Raw genomic sequence first — 19,270 nt, 5'->3', positions numbered from 1 at the left:
TATTTTTCTAATTTTTAAAATATTTTTTTGGCTGTGTTGGGTCTTCGTTGCTGCGCTCGAGCTTTCTCTAGTTGCGGCGAGTGGAGGCTACTCTTCGTTGCGGTGCACAGGCTTCTCATTGCAGTGGCTTCTCTTGTTGCAGAGCACGGGCTCTAGGTGCGCGGGCTTTGGTAGTTGTGGCGCACAGGCTCAGTAGTTGTGGCTCGCAGGCTCTAGAAGGCAGGCTCAGTAGTTGTGGTGCACGGGCTCAGTTGCTCCACAGCACGTGGGATCTTCCCAGACCAGGGATTGAACCCGTGTCTCCTGCACTGGCAGGCAGATTCTTAACCACTGCGCCACCAGGGAAGTCCCAAGGCCAATAAAATTAATTTACTTCATTGACTTTTGTTCTTTAACAGTTTTGGTGATGACAATGGGATCCAAGGGAGTCTACTAACATCCTCAAGGACAATGGGAAACACAGGCATTGGCACCTGCTGAACCCTTTTGTTTTCTTTCTCGCTGCTTCTGAAGGCCGTGGGTAAGTTTCTCTCGGATCTGAGCTCTGCTCCCTTTGCATCTGAGCTTGCTGCTCTCATTGGTTTTCCAGTCCGGGGTTAACAGGGCAGTCTGGACTGACAGGAGGCTCTAACGGAGCACCAGTCCCTAGCTCCTGGTCAGTCCACAATACCATTTCTTTGGTTACTGCTGACATCCACAGGTCTATTTCCTTCTCAGTTATTATTGGTTTCTGCTGATATACACATAAGGTAAAAGAATGATCGACCTATTGTTAATGGGAATCTTGGAAGGCAAAGTTGCAAAAGATGGGTTCAGGTTGAGCACCTAAAAGCTGTTTGAGCTCACCATCTAATCTAAGACCCCCATTCTAGGATAAATTGGTTAGGGAATGGGTTAGATCAGTACTAGGTCACCTGCCAACCTCAAGAAAATTTTTGTGCAATGAGATGCCCTGTAAAACATAAAACATCACAGAATCTCCAACCCAGTGGCACATTCCTGTTAGGGATGAATTTGGTTCTAAGAGACCAAAGGCTTCACTGAAGAAATAAGGTCCTCAAGTTCCAAAGGACTGAGTGTTCTATCTTCTGGCACACCTGCTTATTTTACGTCTAAGAACTATGGTCCTGGAAGCTATAGATACATACAAAAATGTCAAAATCTTACTAAAGACAACCTAGATTTACAATGACCATTATGGGGAACATTCCAGTTAGACAAGGCCATTCATTCAAAAAGTACAATTGTAATCAAGTGTTCCCAAATCAAATCAACAGAATGGAATACCTATTATTTTAACTGATATGCAGAAGCCTCCAAAAGGCTTCAAGGTTCCAAAATAGCTTCATTGAAAGATTCATTGCAAAAGGCTAATGAAGGGACTTCCTTGGTGGCCCAGTGGTTAAGACTCTGAGCTGCCAATGCAGAGGACATGGGTTCGATCCGTGGTCAGGGAACTAAGATCCCACATACCGCAGGGCCAAAAATATTTTTTAATAAAAGCACTAATGAAAAGTTAAAGACACAAGAGTTACCCAAAACCAAAGGCTGTAAGACTGATGTGACTCCTACCACTCGCATCTATCTTCCTTTACCTGAGTACTCCCAGTCTACTAATCCTCTATCTGAATCGCCTTTCCACTCTGAAGAGTCTATTAGTTACCTTTTATTTTATTTTTATTTTTTGTTTATAGTAAACTTTATTTTCATTGATTTCATTTAACATAATTTCAAAGTAGGTCTGTGCTCTAAGATAAGCAAAAGAACAGATATCCTAAATCTCATTAAGAGATCTTTTTCACACTGTTCCTCTGAGCAGGACACGGGGTTTCAGGGGCCCCAGTGGTGATACTTAACATTTTATCCCTGGAGATATTACCTGTAGATACAGAAAGAACAGATAACACCAACACACAAGAATCAAACTGTATGAGGGTACTACAGGAAGAAGCTCTTGTGTTATACTTTACCCACCTCTTTAGGGTTGTAATGATAATGACTGACTTTTTTCTCTGCAAAGTTCAGTGTTGTTGTTGTTTGTTTTTGTTCAGTGTTGTTTTAAATAAAATGTCAGAATATGTGAAAATGCTGTACTCATTTATCTTAATACACTAAAAATAGTGGAAGTTTAAAAATTCTTCATGAGTCCAATCTGGGCCATGACTACCACTGATGGGGTTTACCCAACACACTAATTCCAAGTTTGGCGACCATCAGCAAACTGGCACCCGCAATTAAGCCTGCAGGCATAAATTTTCCAGAGTGGTAGAATCTCATTCCCATAATGCCAGCCAAGGTTCCAGATGTAACAAAGAAAACCTAAATGTTCCTTGGATCCTGAGACCCCTGATAGGCACCCAGGCCCGCTAAACCACCGAAGAGGAGCCCGGCAGCCAGAGACGGGACACTGCCTGCTTTTGCATAGCCAGTGATGCCACTTATCCCACGCGAAGCAACCAGTGCTGCGTAGCCAAAACCAATACAATATAAAGGCACTAGTGGGCTGGAGTCCTTCTGCATTGTTCTCTTTCACTCTGTCCAGACAGATTACACCAGGCCTGCACCTCCTTCCCGAAGGTCTGCACTGGCCGACAAGGGCGCACATGCCTTGGGGTGGAGAGTCGCCAAAGTAAACTTTTAACTTTTTTTTTTTTTAATTAATTAATTTATTTTTTGGCTGCGTTGGGTCTTCGTTGCTGCTCACGGGCTTCCTCTTGTTGCGCTGAGCGGGGGCTACTCTTCGTTGCGATGCGCGGGCTTCTTGTTGCGGTGGCTTCTCTTGTCGCGGAAGACAGGCTTTACGTGCACGGGCTTCAGTAGTTGTGGCACTCAGGCTCAGTAGTTGTGGCTCTCGGGGGTCTGGAGCTCAGGCTCAGTAGTTACGGTGCACAGGCTTAGTTGCTCCGCGGCATGTGGGATCTTCCCGGACCAGGGCTCGAACCCATGTCCCCTGCATTGGCAGGCGGATTCTTAACCCCTGCGCCACCAGGGAAGCCCTTAACTTTTAATGATCTCCTCTGGGTATCTTTCAGTCCTTTGTCACAGACTAAGGGCCACAGTTAAAGAATTTTTCCTAAACACAGGGAGCATCCCCAAAAGTATTTTGAAGAAGTTAGAGTCCTCATCTGGGCCGTCAGATCTTCATCAGCTTGTGCACATGTAGGAAAGTCCCAGAATGGATGCAGGAGGCAGAATGGTGTAACTCTGAGAATGATACTCAAGATCCTGGATCTCCAACATGGTCCCCTTATGGACCAGAAAAAGCTCACAAAATAGCAGTGGATCTTTCAAAAGCTCTTCTCAAGGTTTTCCCCACCTGCAGTGGTTGCTCTATTATTCACACCTGCAAACAAAAGAAAGATGAATTTAGGGCAGACTTTAAAGCCCATCTGAAAGCTCCCTTCCTAAGGCATTCTGATTTCCATACAATAGATGACGCTGCCCAACCTGCTCTAACTGCCTTATTGGTAAATGTATTTTCTCCTGAGATAAGTAGATTGATTAAAAGGCAGAAAATAGAATGGGAAGTCACAGGTCTGACCAAATTTTGAGTTGTTTGTATATTTTGGAAATTAAGCCCTATTGGTCACATCATTTGCAAATACTTTCTCCCAGTCCATAGGTTGTCTTTTCCTTTTGCTTATGTTTTCCTTTTCTGTGCAAAAGCCTATAAGTTTAATTAGGTCCCATTTGTTAGCTGAGCACTTTGAAAGGATATCTTTTTTTTTTTTTTTTTTTTTGGCCGCGCAGCTTGCGGGATCTTAGTTATCTGACCAGGGGTCGAACCCAGGCCCCCGGCAATGGAAACACGGAGTCCTAACCACTGGACCGCCAGGGAATTCCCTGAAAGGATATCTTTTTAGGTGCCCTACAATCTGTCCTTGGTATAGAAGAGGAAGAATTCCAGCCAAAAATCCCTAATTTAATCAAGTTACCCTGATATCTGCAGGCTACCTCTAATACTGACATTGGGAAAATACAAAGTGCAGAACCTATAAATATTCAGATAGACATAACTAAACCTCTTCCCAAATTATCTCAATATCCATTAAAATCCGAGGCCACACAAGGCCTCACGTTAGACCAAATCACCCAGGGGCTAACCGTTCCCTGTACCAGACCCGGTGTGTGGCTGTTAGCATAACTGATGCCATCTTGGGCCCTTACAATTTCTACTGTTTTTCACTGACCCTACCCAGGACTGTACTGTGCAGTGAATCATTTCTGTACTGTACCGTGTAGTGAATCACTTCTCTGTCATAAAGGGCTTTTTAGTTAATAAATATCGTTTAATAATCATTAGGTCCAGGTAGCCTCTATGCCCTGTTAGTCCCCAAACAATGATGAAAACCTTCCCTGACGTATTCCCAGCACCCATGAGACTAGTTACCCTTTCATAAATCTTAACTTACGAATGCACCTACCCCCATATCCTAGGTTAACTATAAAAAATTGTCCCAATGGTCCTTCATTTTTATTCCCTTCTGCCTATAAAAGCTCTTGCTTTGTATACTCCTCAGAGCTCCTCTCTACCTGCTAAATTGGATGCAGTCTGATTCAGGAATGTCATGGTCTGAACGCAGGTTGGAAAAGAATTTCCAGATACAAGGCAGAATGTAAAGAAGATAGAATTTATTAAAGGGAAGGGTTGCTGCCAGAAGAGCAGGCCGGCTTCCTGATAATCAGGGAGAGCCGACCCGGAGCAAGGGTTACTGGTCTGTTTTTATATCCAGGGAACAAAGGAAGTTACGAGTCACCTGCTGTTTGGGCAGGGTATGCATACTTCCAGTGTGCAGAGCAGGAGAAGAACGGGGCAAATACCTTTCCTTATATGGGTTGGGAAAGGGACAGGGCATGCTACTTGGGAGGGATCAGGGATATTGTAATGGTTGCTACGTGACCGAGTGATCCGGTAACTCCCTGTCCCTCGATGTTGGCCCTTTGAGTTTATCTTGTCCCTTGTCCTTGGAGCACCACAATGAATTGCTAATTAAAGCCAAGAGAGCTTTAAAATTTGCTCAGTTGAATTTTGTTAACGGGAGAAAACATTTGAAAGCTGTGGTCAGGGAAAATTTTGTGTGCCTGTGGACTGGGAATGAGCAAGTATCCCTGGTTGTGGTGGTGATGGGGGAAGGGACTGTCCTGAACGGAACCTTCCTTAGGATTTGGTTCCTCTCCTTGAACGGGGCCCCAGAGGGTAATGAGTGGCCCCCTTTACAGCTCCTCCTGGCCAGCCTGGTCATCTAGATCTTGCTGGTCCCTGATTTGACCCCTGGCTTTGATCCCGTTCTTCCCTGGAGGGAGGGAGCCCTGGAGGGATGCCCTGAACACACATGGGGAGGGGTGTAGGAAAACAGGATAAGACGGATGGAGCTCTGGGGTACCAAGAGAAGGCAGGCGCCCAGTGGGTTAGGTGGGGGGTGTGGGGACCACCTCCTGGGCTGGGCTCAGAGGTCCTCCAGCAGGGCACTTGGTCCCGGGAGAAGCCGAGACTTTAGCCCTCCCAGCTTCCTAGAGAGGCCGAGAGGCCCGGGGCGGTGACGCGCTTGCGCGATACGGGGTCAGCGGAGAGCCGGGCGCGGGGCTGCTGGCGCGGCCTGGGCTGTGTGGTCAGGGGACCTAGGGGCTCGCGGCCTTGGGAGTCGGTGAGCGGGGCGGGGGGCGGCGTGGGGGGGGGGGGAGCGGGGCGGCGGGGGTTGTCGTGGGGGCGCGGGGTTCCCGGCGGGCGGCGGGTGAGGCTCGGCCTGGAGGCTGCGCCCGGGCTGGGGTCTGGCCTGGGAGCCCAAGCCGCCGCGGTGAGGGCGTATCTGCCTGCGCTTCGCTGCCCGGGGCGCGAATTTGGAGTAATGGTTTCTGTGTTTTATCACTTCTCCCAATTATGCAAACAAAGCGTATTCATTACATGTAATTAGATGACGCGGGTGAGCGTTAGAAAAGTGAAAGTACCCGCAATCCGTTGTTTTCGTTCGGAGGCTTCCTGACCTTTTAAAATTTGTGCACGATTATGCAAACTCTTATACATGTACAAATATATTTTTTTAAGAAGTGGGATTATTTTACTCGTTTTAAAAGATATATAATCTATATATTTTATTTTTAATTAAAAAAATTGAGGTGTAATCCACATAGAACAACATAGTGGTTTTAGATGTACAACATGATTCCTTATTTGTATACTGTTGCTTTTAAAAAGCTCTTTTTAGTAGTATTGTGATAAAATGTACATAACATTTACCACACGATACATAAAAATTGATCATTTAAGCCACTTTAAAGTGTATAATTCAGTGGCATGTACATTCATATTATTGCTTTTTGAAAATTGTATCGTCTTCAACTTGTGGAATGCATTTGTTCATATATTGGTTAAAATTGGGGCCAGCAGTATGACACCACTGAGACATATTTTTGCAAGTATAATTAAAAAAAACATTTTGTTTGCAGTTTATTTTCCATAGTACACATTACATGAAGCTGTAAATGCTCAACAAGTGATGTGTATTAGGTTGATTGTTTGTTTTCAGAATGAAAGAGTACTATATAAAATACAGTTTTTAAACACAAGGTAAAGCTGTAACCTAAAACCACTCTGCTGTCTTCTCACTTACATTGGCCTAAGAAATCAGAGAATGTTCACCTTCTTAAGTTAAAAGTGTGGCCAGGAAACAACACCATTCTGTTTCAAACTGTTTGCATTTCAGAACTGAAAACTTATTAATATTAGGTGGGTTATTTTGCAAGGAAGTGTCAGAGAGCAGTTTTAGCTGTAATTTGATTTCAGGGAACTTTCCGTCTGTTATACGCATGTGTATTTTCAGGGGCTGAAAATGTGTGTGTTTTCAGGGGCTGATGAATGCGGCTGCGCTTACATGTTGCTCTTAATGTTGAGGAAGGGCCGACAATTTTTGGTCAAAAACCCCTATGTGTACTTATAAGGAAGGAAAACTGATAAAAGCATAAAAGATAGTAACTTTGCTACTGTTAAGTTTTCTGTGGCTCCCGGTATCCAGGAAGTATTAATGCATGAGCATTCTATGATGTCATGCTCAAGAGTAAAAATACAGAAAGTGTAGTAAAATATGACTCATATTACTTTGCAATCTTCAGTATTTTTAATATCAGAAACAGTCTGAAAGAGGTCCCTCAGGTGTCATCATGTGCTCCACAAGATTGAATTTTTGAGCTTATATTTTTCCTTCCCTTATCTTAGACCTCTTATCTTCCTTTCTTGCTTTATTTTACCACATAGCACCTGTCACTATCTCTGTCTCATTGCCTGTCTTCCCATAAGCTGTTCAAGGCAGTGCATTTTGTCTGCGTTATTCACTGCAGAGACCTTAGTGCCTAGAACATAATATAGATGCTTAGTAAATATTCGTTAAATTAATGGAAGAGTGAATTCAAATTGTAGATAACAATTGACAGTATTCAGTATCCTTGATTGCCAAGTTAATCCTTAATATCCAAGATAGAGATAAATTAAGAAAAACAGTAAGAACTCAAACATCTTCAATTTAAAAACCTTTTTATTTTGAATAATTGCAGACACACAGGTTGTCAGAACTTTACAGAGTTCCCTTATATCTTTACCTGGTTTACCTAAAGGTAATATCTTGCATAACCACAGTACAGTCATCAAACTTAAGAAATTTGCAGGGGTCCAATACTATTAATTAAACTGCTGATTTATCCAGAGTTCATCACTGTCTCGCTAATGTTCTTTTTCTGTTCCAGGATCCAGTCTACAATCCCTCATTCCATTTAGTTGTCACGTCTTCTAGTTCTCCTTCAGTCTGTGACAGTTCCTCAGTTTTACTTGTTTTTCATGATTTTGACACTTTTGAAATATTTTGTATTTGTAATTTTAGAGTGACCCTCTCGATTTGGTTTTGTCAGATGTTCTCCTGCTTAGATTGAGGATGATATAAATATGTCTTCTTACTGGTGATACTACTCTTTTTTTTTTTTTTTTGGTTGTGTGGGGTCTTAGTTGTGGCTCGCAGGCTCCTTAGTTGTGGCAGGCGGGCTCCTTAGTTGCAACTCGCCAGCTCCTTAGTTGTGGCATGCGAACTCTTAGTTGTGGCATGCATATGGGATCTAGTTCCCTGACCAGGGATCGAACCCCGGCCCCCTGCATTGGGAGCGCGGAGTCTTATCCACTGCGCCACCAGGGCAGTCACTAAATTATTGTAACTTTGGCCATTGGGAACTCTTTCAAGTTGGCTCCTGTTTCCCCTTACATGCTCCCTTCCTTTTTTGTGTCTTTCTCTGATTTTCAGGCACCCCAAGCTACTCATCTTGTATTTTCATCTCCCCCAGCCCTGGAATCAACCATTTCTGCAAGGATTCCTGGTTTCGTTTATTGTAGAATGGTATTGAGAAACCAAATTTTGGGCACTAGGTTGAGCTCATTTCTTAATTGGCAAATTTGTATAAATATTATTTTAACATTTTAAATGTGTACTAGAAGCAATGTTTCTTTAGTGGCAATTGTCTTAGAAACTTGTTTGTTTATTATTAGTGTATAAAATAAACCTTATGTACCCTCTCACTGGCAGGAAAAAGATGAGAACAAGAGATTACTTAATGGGGATTTTAAAAGGAAATCAAAATTACATTGCATATTGCTTTGCAATGTTGTGTTCCTTTCTGCTGTGTAACAGGGTGAATCAGCTATATGTATACATGTGTCCCCATATCCCCTCCCTCTTGCGTGAGCAAATATTTATTGATTAACTATTGTGTGTCAGGTAATAGGGACCTATTGTAATAAATATGGCAGCTCAGATTCCTAATCTTATGAAGTTTACACTGTAATTGGGGAAAAAGGGAACGATAGGCACATCATTGAAATTTCTGAATATATTACCTAAAAGGTATGTAACCTAAAAGGTATGTAAGAAAGAAAACAGAAATTCATAAATTCATAGAACACCAATGACTTAGATATAATTTTAAAATAATCCTTCTTTGACACATCTGTTGACATAGCATTTCTTAAAGATGTGTCATACTGAAAAAGGGGGAATACTATAGTCCCATTCTATTGGCAGATACTCTTTGAGATTCCCAATTAATATATTACCAGGCTCTGAAAAGTTCTGAAAGTAAGATATCTGTTTCATTTTCTTTAAGCTTTCCAAAGCTTGTATTTTTTTTTTTACAAATGCAGCTCTGTAGTTTTTACCAGATCATATAAAAATGTATTTGAAATACTATCATAAAGAACAGTATAAAGAAGCAAATATAAATCATCTGAAATCACACCATCCTGAGATAACCACATAAACATTTTGCTGCTGCCGTTCCTTTCTTTTCATCTCTCCACATCTGTATAATGACACAGTCAAATGTGTATTTAGAGATTGTTCTAAAATACTGTCCTTACTGTATATGCACTTTTCTCTTTTTTTCTTTTCTCTCACCTCTCTATCCTGAAAATCACTATTAAGGATCTGGCTGTTACTTTATTCCATATTCATATTATCATGTACAAATTTTTGTGTAAGAAGATGTTAAATAGGATTGGTCCTGTACTCAGAGTGGGCTGAAACCCTAAACAGAAATGATGAATGATAAGTGTCAAAACATTCTAACCATTTTTAGAGAGAGGCCCCAGACACATTTTCACATGACTTATTAAAAGGTGAACAAAATTGGGCCTGTGAATCTTAGTCACCCCCCAACTTGAGCCTATGTGTGAATATTTATTTATATGAAGAGTGTTGGTTGGCCTGAGAGTGAGCCAGCATTTCCTCTTCCTAATATAGGAGGGAATGCTGTCTTCCCACGTGCCAACCCAAGTGCAAGAGTAGGGAGTGAGGAAGGCAGTAATAAAGTCCTTTGAGAAGATTAAAGGAGGCTTGCATAAGAAGATTCTGCCCTATTATTTTCTGACTGGATGCTTGTTGACCTAAGGAAACTAACTCATCAGCCCAGCCAACACCACATCCACTTCTATTACAAAAGAATTCTGAGAATATGATATAGTCCTATAAGAGTTTGGGAAATACGCCATAAAATCAGAGGCTGCTAGAATTCCCCTGACATCAGAATAAGAAGAGAAGATTGCGATGGGAGTAAAGTACATTTCCACAGATGTGGGGCAAGAGGGTAAGTTTTCCATAAGTCAGGTGATACCATAGATGTAAGTAGGCTGAAGCCGCCTTAAAAGAATCCCCTTTCAGGGTACCTGGCAGAAGGAAATGACCCCAAATATAAATCCTTTGAAAAGGAGGTAAGAGAAAATTTTAAAAGGATAAACCAAAAGTGCATCACTCAAATTAGGAAAAGGTGGACTATAAAAGGCCACTGCGCCAAGGTGCCTGGGGTAGAAGTGCCAAAGAAGAATCTACAAATGCATTCTCAAGAGGAGCTAGCAGCAGTTGGATGTCTGCCGTAACAGACAGCATATAAGAGCCAAGAAAGAACTCCAGACAGCATCAGATTTTGCCTGGTTGCCTCTCATTTCTTTTCCCTGCTCTGACACTGGAAGAATCAGAAGCAGCAAGAAAGTGAGGAAGGCAAGCAAGAACAAGATAGAAAAACAGTGAAAGAATAGGTGGTACTACATCACTACTCACCCCCGCCCTTCTCATCTTCCTCACTGCCGCTTTGCAGAAGCAAGAATCCAGCCTGAGCTAGGGGTAAGGGAGAAGATTTGAACTAGTTGAGAGATTGAAGTTTTGGTATTAGGTTAGCCTGGGTTTTTAATTATCTTTTTAAAGAAATATTTATTTATTTGGCTGCCTCAGGTCTTAGTTGCAGCACACAGGATCTTTGTTGCCTCACCTTTTTAGTTGTAGAATGCAGGATCTTTAGTTGCGGCATGCGGGATCTAGTTCCCTGACCAGGGATCGAACTTGGGTCCCTTGCGTTGGGAGTGCAGAGTCTTAGCTACTGGCCCGTCAGGGAAGTCCCGGTTTTTTATTATCTTAAAAAATGGGTGGAACTGCCAAGAGATCTGAGATCAAGATTAATTCAGGGACAAGGAATATCCCAGAAAGTCTGTTTGGTCATCAGTGGAGAAAAGTAAGTTATTTCCTTTTTGCATTCCCTTGAGACTATCACATTTAATAAATAACATATAGATATAGATAGATAAATATAGGTATCTTGTATATATATATCGTGTGTGTATCACTATTAAATATATAAAATGCAAAAAAATTGCATATGAGATGATAGAGCAAAATGACAGAAAGAAGAAAATGTCCCTGAAAAATGCCCATCTGCTTGCTTGGGATTTCCCCTGTTCTTTTTTTTTTTTTTTTTTTTTAATAAATTTATTTATTTATTTACTTTTGGCTGCGTTGAGTCTTCGTTGCTTCACGCAGGCTTTCTCTAGTTGTGGTGAGTGGAGGATACTCTTCGTTGCGGTGCGTGGGCCTCTCATCTCGCTGGCTTCTCTTGTTGTGGAGCACGGGCTCTAGGCTCTAGGCACACGGGCTTCAGTAGTTGTGGCACATGGGCTTCAGTAGTTGTGGCTTGCAGGCTCTAGAGCAGAGGCTCAGTAGTTGTGGCACACAGGCCTAGTTGCTCCGCGGCATGTGGGATCTTCCTGGACCAGGGCTCGAACCCGTGTCCCCTGCATTGGCAGGTGGGTTCTTAACCAGTGCACCACCAGGGAAGTCCTCCCCTGTTCTTTTGAAAGCCATTTTCATTTGGGAATGAAACTGGGCAGAGGGATGAAGCTCTGGGGGAGAAGAGGCCTGCTCCATCTCAGGTTGCTCCACAGGCCTGGGGGCTCCCATTTGTGGTATAATCTTAACAAGTTGATGAATGAAGCTTTTCTTCTGTCCTCAGAAGCTAGTTGGGACCTGGAAGGAACCCTGAGGCATTAGGATACCTGAATTTAATTGGGCAGTTTCAGCTCACTGGCCCCATCTCTTTACTATGCTGTGGGGCTTTCATTCAGACTTCGAAAGGCCCAGGAGGTCATTAACTTTTTTTTTTTTTTAAAGGAATGGTTTTCTTTTTTTAATTTTCTTTGGCTGTGTCGGGTCTTAGTTGCGACATGTGGGATCTCTGTCTCAGCATGTAGGAATTGTGGTGCACGGGTTTCTCTCTAGTTGTGGCCCTTGGGCTTCATGGCGCGTGGGCTCTCTAATTGTGGCGTGCAGACTTAGTTGCCCTGCGGCATGTGGGATCTTAGTTCCTTGACCAGGGATTGAACCATCGTCCCCTGCATTGGAAGGCGAATTCTTTAACACTGGACCACCAGGGAAGTCCCAGGAAGTCACTAAATTTTATCCATGTTCATGGTTGCAGGGGCTGGGCTCAGAGGGCTGGAATCTTTTGCCATATTCACAGGCAGTTGCCCTCATTTTTCTGTTGGTCCGTCTTCTCATCACCTCTTTACAAATACTTCACTGACCTCTTTGGACATTTCTGCAGCAGCTGCTTCAGAACAGGTCAGCTGGGAGGCTTATGTTTGGTGCTAATTTCCCTGTGGGTCTCAATTTCCTGAGATAGGTCAGTGCCATTTACATTTCCCTCTGGGTGTGTTTCTTCAAAATATTTCTCTCTGGTCTCCAGTTCATTCTGTTGCGTCTCACTCCCGGATTTCTCTGCACCTGAGTGCCTTTCTCTTCCCCAGTCTGTTCTGCAATAGTTTGGCCAGGAAAGTCTCTCGCCTCTTCCCGTGACTCTCAGCTTCCTCCTGAGCAGCTCCCGTTGGTGCTGCTGCGGCTCAGCAAGGCTGGAGCCTGCCCCTGCCGCTCCGGAGGCACCTTTCCTCTTCAGCCTCCTCTTGTCGTTGTGTCTTCAAGTCTCTTTTTACAGGCCTTCAGTTATGTACCTTATCACTTCTCAGTTTTCCTTTGCTTTTGTTTTCTCTGTGTACTTATTTTCCTTACCCCACCCCCTTGTTTCTCAGCAAAGCTTCATTTCTCTGCCAAAACTTCAGCAGCTTCCAAAGTAGTTCTTCAATTGATTCTCCATCCCCTTGTAGCAGCACTGCAGTTTTTTTTATCTGGATGATGGTGGGGATATTGAATAATAGCCTCCGAACTGAGAAGAAACTTTGAGACCAAAAAATGAAGCAGGCAACTCCATGAAGTGTAATTATGACGTTTATTGTGGGTACTTACATAGTGGCAGTATGGGCGGACAACCACCAGAGGCATTTGGAGCTGAACTCTGCGCTGCCAGAAGGGGCATGGGGGAATTTATTTATTTATTTAAAAAAAAAATGTTTTCTTATTTATTTATTTAGTTTATTTATTTTTGGCTGCACTGGGTCTTTGTTGCTGTGCGCAGGCTTTCTCTAGTTGCGGAGAGCCAGGGCTACTCTTCGTTGTGGTGCGCAGGCTTCTCATTGCGGTGGCTTCTCTTGTTGCAGAGCACGGGCTTTAGGTGTGCAGGCTTCAGTAGTTGTGGCACATGGGCTCAGCAGTTGTGGCTTGCAGGCTCTAGAGCACGGGCTCAGTAGTTGTGGCACACGGGCTTAGTTGCTCCGTGGCATGTGGGATCTTCCTGGCCCAGGGCTCAAACCTGTGTCTCCTGCATTGGCAGGCGGATTCTTAACCACTGCACCACCAGGGAAGCCCCGGCATGGGGGAATTTAAAGGGACCAAAGCTAAAGATAGAATCTGACTACTAAGCGAGAAGCACATTCGTGCCAGTGGGAACTGGGGGTTTCTCCTCCCTTCTTAGGTCTCATGAACATTATTCCTCATGGACCATTAACCATCTGGACTAGCAAAATGCATTCTTCCAGTTTTCGTATCAGATGAAGGCAAGAGTAAGAGTTGATAGGGAACTTATCTGGCTTGGGTGCATTCCTCGTGAGTAGGCTAAAGCTCAGAAAGGGGACTGTGGGCCTAAGATGGAGCTGACAAAATGAAGTCAGTGTGGTCCAGCCACATAGATGGCATGCTTTCTTCATCCCATCTCAGTTTACAGTCATCTTTTTGGACAGTCCTAGCAGTACTTGCTGAGTTCAGGAGATGTTTGTAGGTGATGATGGCTTCTGGTTGAAGTAACGGTTTATTTAAATTTTCTTAACAGTGGTGGGAGGTGGAAGGTTCCACCCTTTCAGGGGAAGATGACCGACCATCATCTGTGACTTGTGCACTGAGTAATTGAGCCACTTTACAACAGGTGCCAAGGTCTGCAGTCTACCTCATACTTCAGTTGGAGAACGGAGGGAATGAAAAGTGCCCATTGAGCTGAGAAGATAGCTTAAGACTGAAAAAGAAGGCAGGCAGCTCCATATAATCAGTGGATCAGTTTATTAGAGGGTAGTTTACTCACATGGTGAGATCAGGTGGGTGAACTAGAAGCATTCGCAGCTGTACTCCACACCACTGAGGGGCCACTGGGACAGCTTTATAGTTAACCTAGGTATGGGGGTATGTGCTTGGAAGTAGGAAGTGCATTTCTTTTTTCTTTTCCTTTTTTTTTTTTCCAGGAAGTGCATTTCTAAGTCAAGTTTCATGAATGGGTAACTAGTCTGGTGGGCGATGGGAATGTGTCAGTGAAGGTCTTCATCGTTGTTTGGAGACGGTTAGAGCATAGAGGCCACCTGGAACTAACGATCCTAAAACAGTATCTATTAACTACAAAGCCCTTGATGACAGAAAAGTGATTTTACCTCATAGTACAGTTACAGGAAGGGTCACTGGAGGGACAGGAGGAATTGAATGGGCCCATGATGGTGGCAGTTATGCTATAAGCCATACATACTTCTTTGTAGACTCTTTTGGTTTGGTTTTGTTTTAATATGCTCTTCCTTGCTTTTTTCTTTTGCATGTTGTGGTTTTGGGCAGCATTTTACTCTCTTTTGTTCTCTACCTCATTTGTCAATTTTTGTCTTACCTTGTTCTCAGTTCAACCAGCCTTCTTTGGTTTGGTTGTTGACTCGGTGGCTAAAACAGAACAAGGGCCAGCCGGGTTTCTTTTCCCTTTTGCAGTTACTTGAGCTGCAGCCACCATCTACATACAACTGCCCTTCAAGGATGTGTAACCTATTCTGCTGAGTGCCCACCTCTTCAGTCCTGGGAGCTGATACTCAGTACCCTTTTTTTTTTTTTTTTTTAAATTGGCTGCACCATGCGGCATGTGGGATCTTAGTTCCTTAGTTTCCTGACCAGGGATTCAACCTGGTCAGTGAAAGCATCGAGTCCTAAACACTGGACCTCCAGGGAATTCCAGTTGCTTTGTTTTTTCAGCAGAATTATTGATCACTTTGCTGATTATAAAAATAATGTACAATTCAGGGAACATAGAAAAACAGGAATGGAAAGTCCTCTAATCCCACTTGCCAGAGGAGATAAACTGCTGAAAACACTTTGGTGGCCAAGGCTTAGGAACTTTTTTGTGCATATGCAAACTGTGCTTTATTTTTATTTTGTTTAAGACATAAATAAGTGAGTTCATAACTATAATTTCTAAAACTTGCCTCTTAGTTTACTTTTTTGGGGGGGAAATTGGGAAAAGACAAAAAATATAAAGAAGAAAATAACAGGCAGGCGTATTTCCAACACACAGGAGTAACCTCTTCCAACATTTTGGCATATTTGCAGTCATCATTGTACAATCTTAAAAAAAAAAGAGAAGAGACCTTGTACATAAATGTTGTGTTAAAAAAAATCAAATCACTACAAATAAACTAAAGTCTCCCTTTAACTTATTTCCAATCTCTCCACTCCCACAATCAGTAGGAGTTTTTGTAAATCCTTTTAGGCCATTTAAAAACCTTTCGAGTGCTTTTATGTACATCACACGTAACAAATTTACACATAAATATGATTTTAGGTTTTTTCTCCAGTTATACCTAAGTTCTTTTTAACTTAGCATATGTTTTTGATACTGTTGGGAAAAGCAGTCAGGTGCAGCTGCTTCTCTCTAGCATAACTCTGCAAGAGTAGCCCTGGCTGAGGACATTTTCTTGCAAAGAAATCAAGAGCCCTCATAGCCTGTGCTGTGCTTACAGCCTTTTGAGGGGCTATCTTTACCTGTTCAGTGCTTAATCTATACCCCTTTTTTCTTCTTTTTTTTTCCCCTGGAGAGTTATGTTTTTTTAAAAAATTTGTTTTATTTTATTTTTGGCTGTGTTGGGTCTTCGTTGCTGTGCACAGGCTTTTCTCTGGTTGCGGTGAGTGGGGGCTACTCTTCGTTGTGGTCCGCGGGCTTCTCATTGCGGTGGCTTCTCTTGTTGCTGAGCACGGGCCCTAGGCATGTGGGCTTCAGTAGTTGTGGCATGTGGACCCAGTAGTTGTGGCTCTCAGGCTCTAGAGTGCAGGCTCAGTAGTTGTGGCGCACGGGCCTAGTTGCTCCGCGGCATGTGGGATCTCCCCTACGGGCTCGAACCCGTGTCCCCTGCATTGGCAGGTGGATTGTTAACCACTGTGCCACCAGGGAAGCCCCCCTTTTTTCTTCTTAAGTGCATGTGTCAGTGGCCCCCAGGCCCTCCCTTGCTTTCTGTATTTCAGACCCCATGGGTAAGGGACCAAGGTCCTTCTACTGTATCATGAAGGGTGGTGCTGGTATCTGTTCCGCCCTCATGGCTTTGGCTGCGAAGTGGATCCGTTGGTCATGGGGGACCAATGGATTGCAGGGGGTTGAATCTTGTACACACTATTTTCTTCTGTTGCTCTAAGTGAACACTGTATCACTTGAGCCTAGTGTGTGTGTTGTCTGTTCTCAGGAACTTAGAATTGGGCTCTGGTCTCTTCTGTGGGTGGCACTTACCTGCTTTTTAACCTTGGCTGCATAGCGTGACCACCCAGTGAACAGTGAAACAATGGTATTGTTTCTTAAAGGTCTAGTACAGTCTTTTAAATTGTGATATGGTATTTCATCCTATAAAGTGCTACACTTTTATTTAGTTGTATTGATGGGCAAGTAGGTCATTTCCAATATTTTGTTATTACAAAGAGTACTTTAGTGAACACCTGTGTAAATGCCTGAAAACCTGTGCAAGTGTTTTTCCAGGGAGCTTCCTAGAAGTGAAATTTCAGGGGCATAGGTAATGTGACTTTAGCTTCACTGCAGACTTTCAAACTACCTTTCCTAGTGGCTGTACACATTTACACTTCTGCCCAGTGGTTTGTGCTTTTTTTTTTTTTTTTTTGGACAAGAGGTATTAAAATACTGACATAGTCATATATCACCCTTTTTCCTTTTGTTTTCTTAAGAAATCCTTGCTTACCCCAGGGTTCTTACTCTCTTTTGTTTGTTTTAATATTTATTTATTTGGCTGCGTCAGGTCTTTGTTGCAGCACACAGGATCTTTAGTTGCGACATGCGAACTCTTAATTGTGGCATGTGTGATCTAGTTTCCTGACCAGGGACTGAACCTGGGCCCCCTGCATTGGGAGCATGGAGTTTTAGCCACTGGACTGCCAGGGAAGTCCCTCTTTGTTTTTGAAGTTAAGTCTTTAGCTAGAACTCCTTTTTTGTGTGATCCCCTGCCGGTACTGAAGGATGGCTGTATCCATCTATCTAGGAATGGAGTTGCAAGAAGTAACTGTATGTTTAACTTAATGGTGCCTGACTGTTTTCCATGTGGCTGCACAATTTACATTTCTACCAGCAGTGTATGAGTGTTCCAGTATCTATCTCTACATCCTTACCAACATATGTTATTTTCTGACTGTTTGATTCTAGCCATCCTAGTGGATGTGAAGTGGTATCTTATTGTGGTGTTGATCTGCTTTTCCCTGATGACTAATGTTGTTGAGTATCCTGTGTGTTTTTCAGCCATCTTTATATTTTCTTTGGAGAAATGTCTGTTAAGATGCTTTGTCTAATTTTAATTGTGTTGTCTTTTTATTATTGAATTGTAAGTTATTTATGTTTTCTAGTGACAAGTCCCTTATAAGATATGTGATTTGTACACTTTTTTTTCCCCACCTTTGAAGCACAAGAGTTTTAATTTAGGTGAAGTCCAATTTATCTATTTTTTCTTTTTTTGCATGTGGTATGCATTTGGTAGAATCCATTGACTAATCCATTGTCACAAAGTATTACAATTAAATTTTATATAGGAATATTATAGTTTTAGCTTCTTACATTTGGGTCTTTGATCCATTTTGAGTTAATTTTTGTATATTGTATTATGTAGGGGTCCAATTTCATTCTTATTCATGTAGACATATAGTTGTCCAAGTACCACTTGTTGAAAAGACTATTCTTCCTCCCTTTGAGTGGTCTTGGTACACTCGTTAAAAGTAAATTGACCATAGACAGTTTTTGGACTCTTAATTCTGTTTCGTTGATCTGTATGTCTATCCTTATGCCAGCACCACACTGTCTTGATGACTGCTGCTTTTTTATAAAGTAAGTTATGAAATCTGTTCTCCCAACTTACTCTTTTTAGTTTTAGTGATTCAATTTTTTAATATATTATACTCACTCAAAGTTATTATAAAATATTGCTAAAGTCCCTGTTCTGGACAATATATGCTTGTAGCTTATTTATTTCATACATAGTAGTTTGTACCTCTTAATCCTCTACCTCTGTCATGCCCCTCCTCCCTGCCCTCTCCCCATTGGTAACCACTAATTTTTTCTCTGTTTCTGTTTTGTTATATTCATTTGTTTCATTTTAAAATTTTATTTATTTATTTATGTGGCCACGCCACACAGCATGTGGGATCTTAGTTCCCTGACCAGGGATCGAACCCACACCCCCTGCATTGGAAGCTCGGAGTCTTAACCACTGGACTACCAGGAAAGTCCCTGTTTCATTTTTTAGATTGCATATTTAAGTGATAACATACAGTATTTGTCTTTTTCTGATTTACTTCACTAAGCATAATACCCTCCATGTCCAGCCATGTTGCAAATGGCAAAATTTCATTCTTATTTATGGCTGAGCAATATTCCACATCTTCTTTATCCATTCATTTGTTGATGGACACTTAGGTTGCTTCCATGTTTTGGCTATTGTACATAATGCTGTTATGAGCACTGGGGTGCATGTATCTTTTCAAATTAGTGTTTTTGTTTTCTTTGGGTATATACCCAGGAGTGGAATTGCTGGATTATATGATGATTCTATTTTTAGTTTTTTGAGGAACCTCCATACTGTTTTCCATGGTGGCTGCACGAATTTACATTCCCACTAACAGTGTACGAGGGTTCCATATCCTCACCAACATTTGTTATTTGTGATCTTTTTGATGATAACCATTCTGACAGATGTGAGGTGATATCTCATTGTGGCTTTGATTTGCATTTCTCTGATGATTAGCAGTGTTGAGTATCTTTTCATATGCCTGTTGGCTGTCTATATGTCTTCTTTGGAAAAATGCCTATTCAG

At 42.4% G+C, this 19,270-nt stretch overlaps 1 protein-coding gene and 1 pseudogene across 5 annotated transcripts in view; one reads left to right on the top strand and one right to left on the bottom strand.

Moving 5' to 3' along the window:
• The first annotated feature begins 398 nt into the window (after positions 1-398).
• Positions 399-19,270, top strand: part of ZNF445 (zinc finger protein 445) — a 33,699-nt gene continuing 14,827 nt past the window's right edge. Inside the window, exon 1 of one of the 4 annotated variants that reach the window (XM_082348394.1) lies at positions 399-520. The gene's annotated coding sequence lies outside the window, so the exon portion shown is untranslated. Of the gene's footprint in view, positions 521-5,539; positions 5,646-19,270 lie in introns of those variants that run through there. The other 3 variants (XM_082348396.1, XM_082348393.1, XM_082348395.1) reach the window with 3 other exon arrangements.
• On the bottom strand, positions 527-5,247 carry LOC309608521 (transmembrane protein 14C pseudogene; annotated as a pseudogene). Its single transcript has one exon. The product of its transcript is annotated as a transmembrane protein 14C pseudogene (transcript).

Source organism: Balaenoptera borealis, assembly GCF_965194805.1.
Source record: "Balaenoptera borealis genome assembly, chromosome: 12".
In the NCBI taxonomy this organism is placed as follows: domain Eukaryota; kingdom Metazoa; phylum Chordata; class Mammalia; order Artiodactyla; family Balaenopteridae; genus Balaenoptera; species Balaenoptera borealis.
The sequence above is the reverse complement of the archived record's forward strand: the minus strand, read 5'-3'. Positions and strand labels throughout refer to the sequence as shown.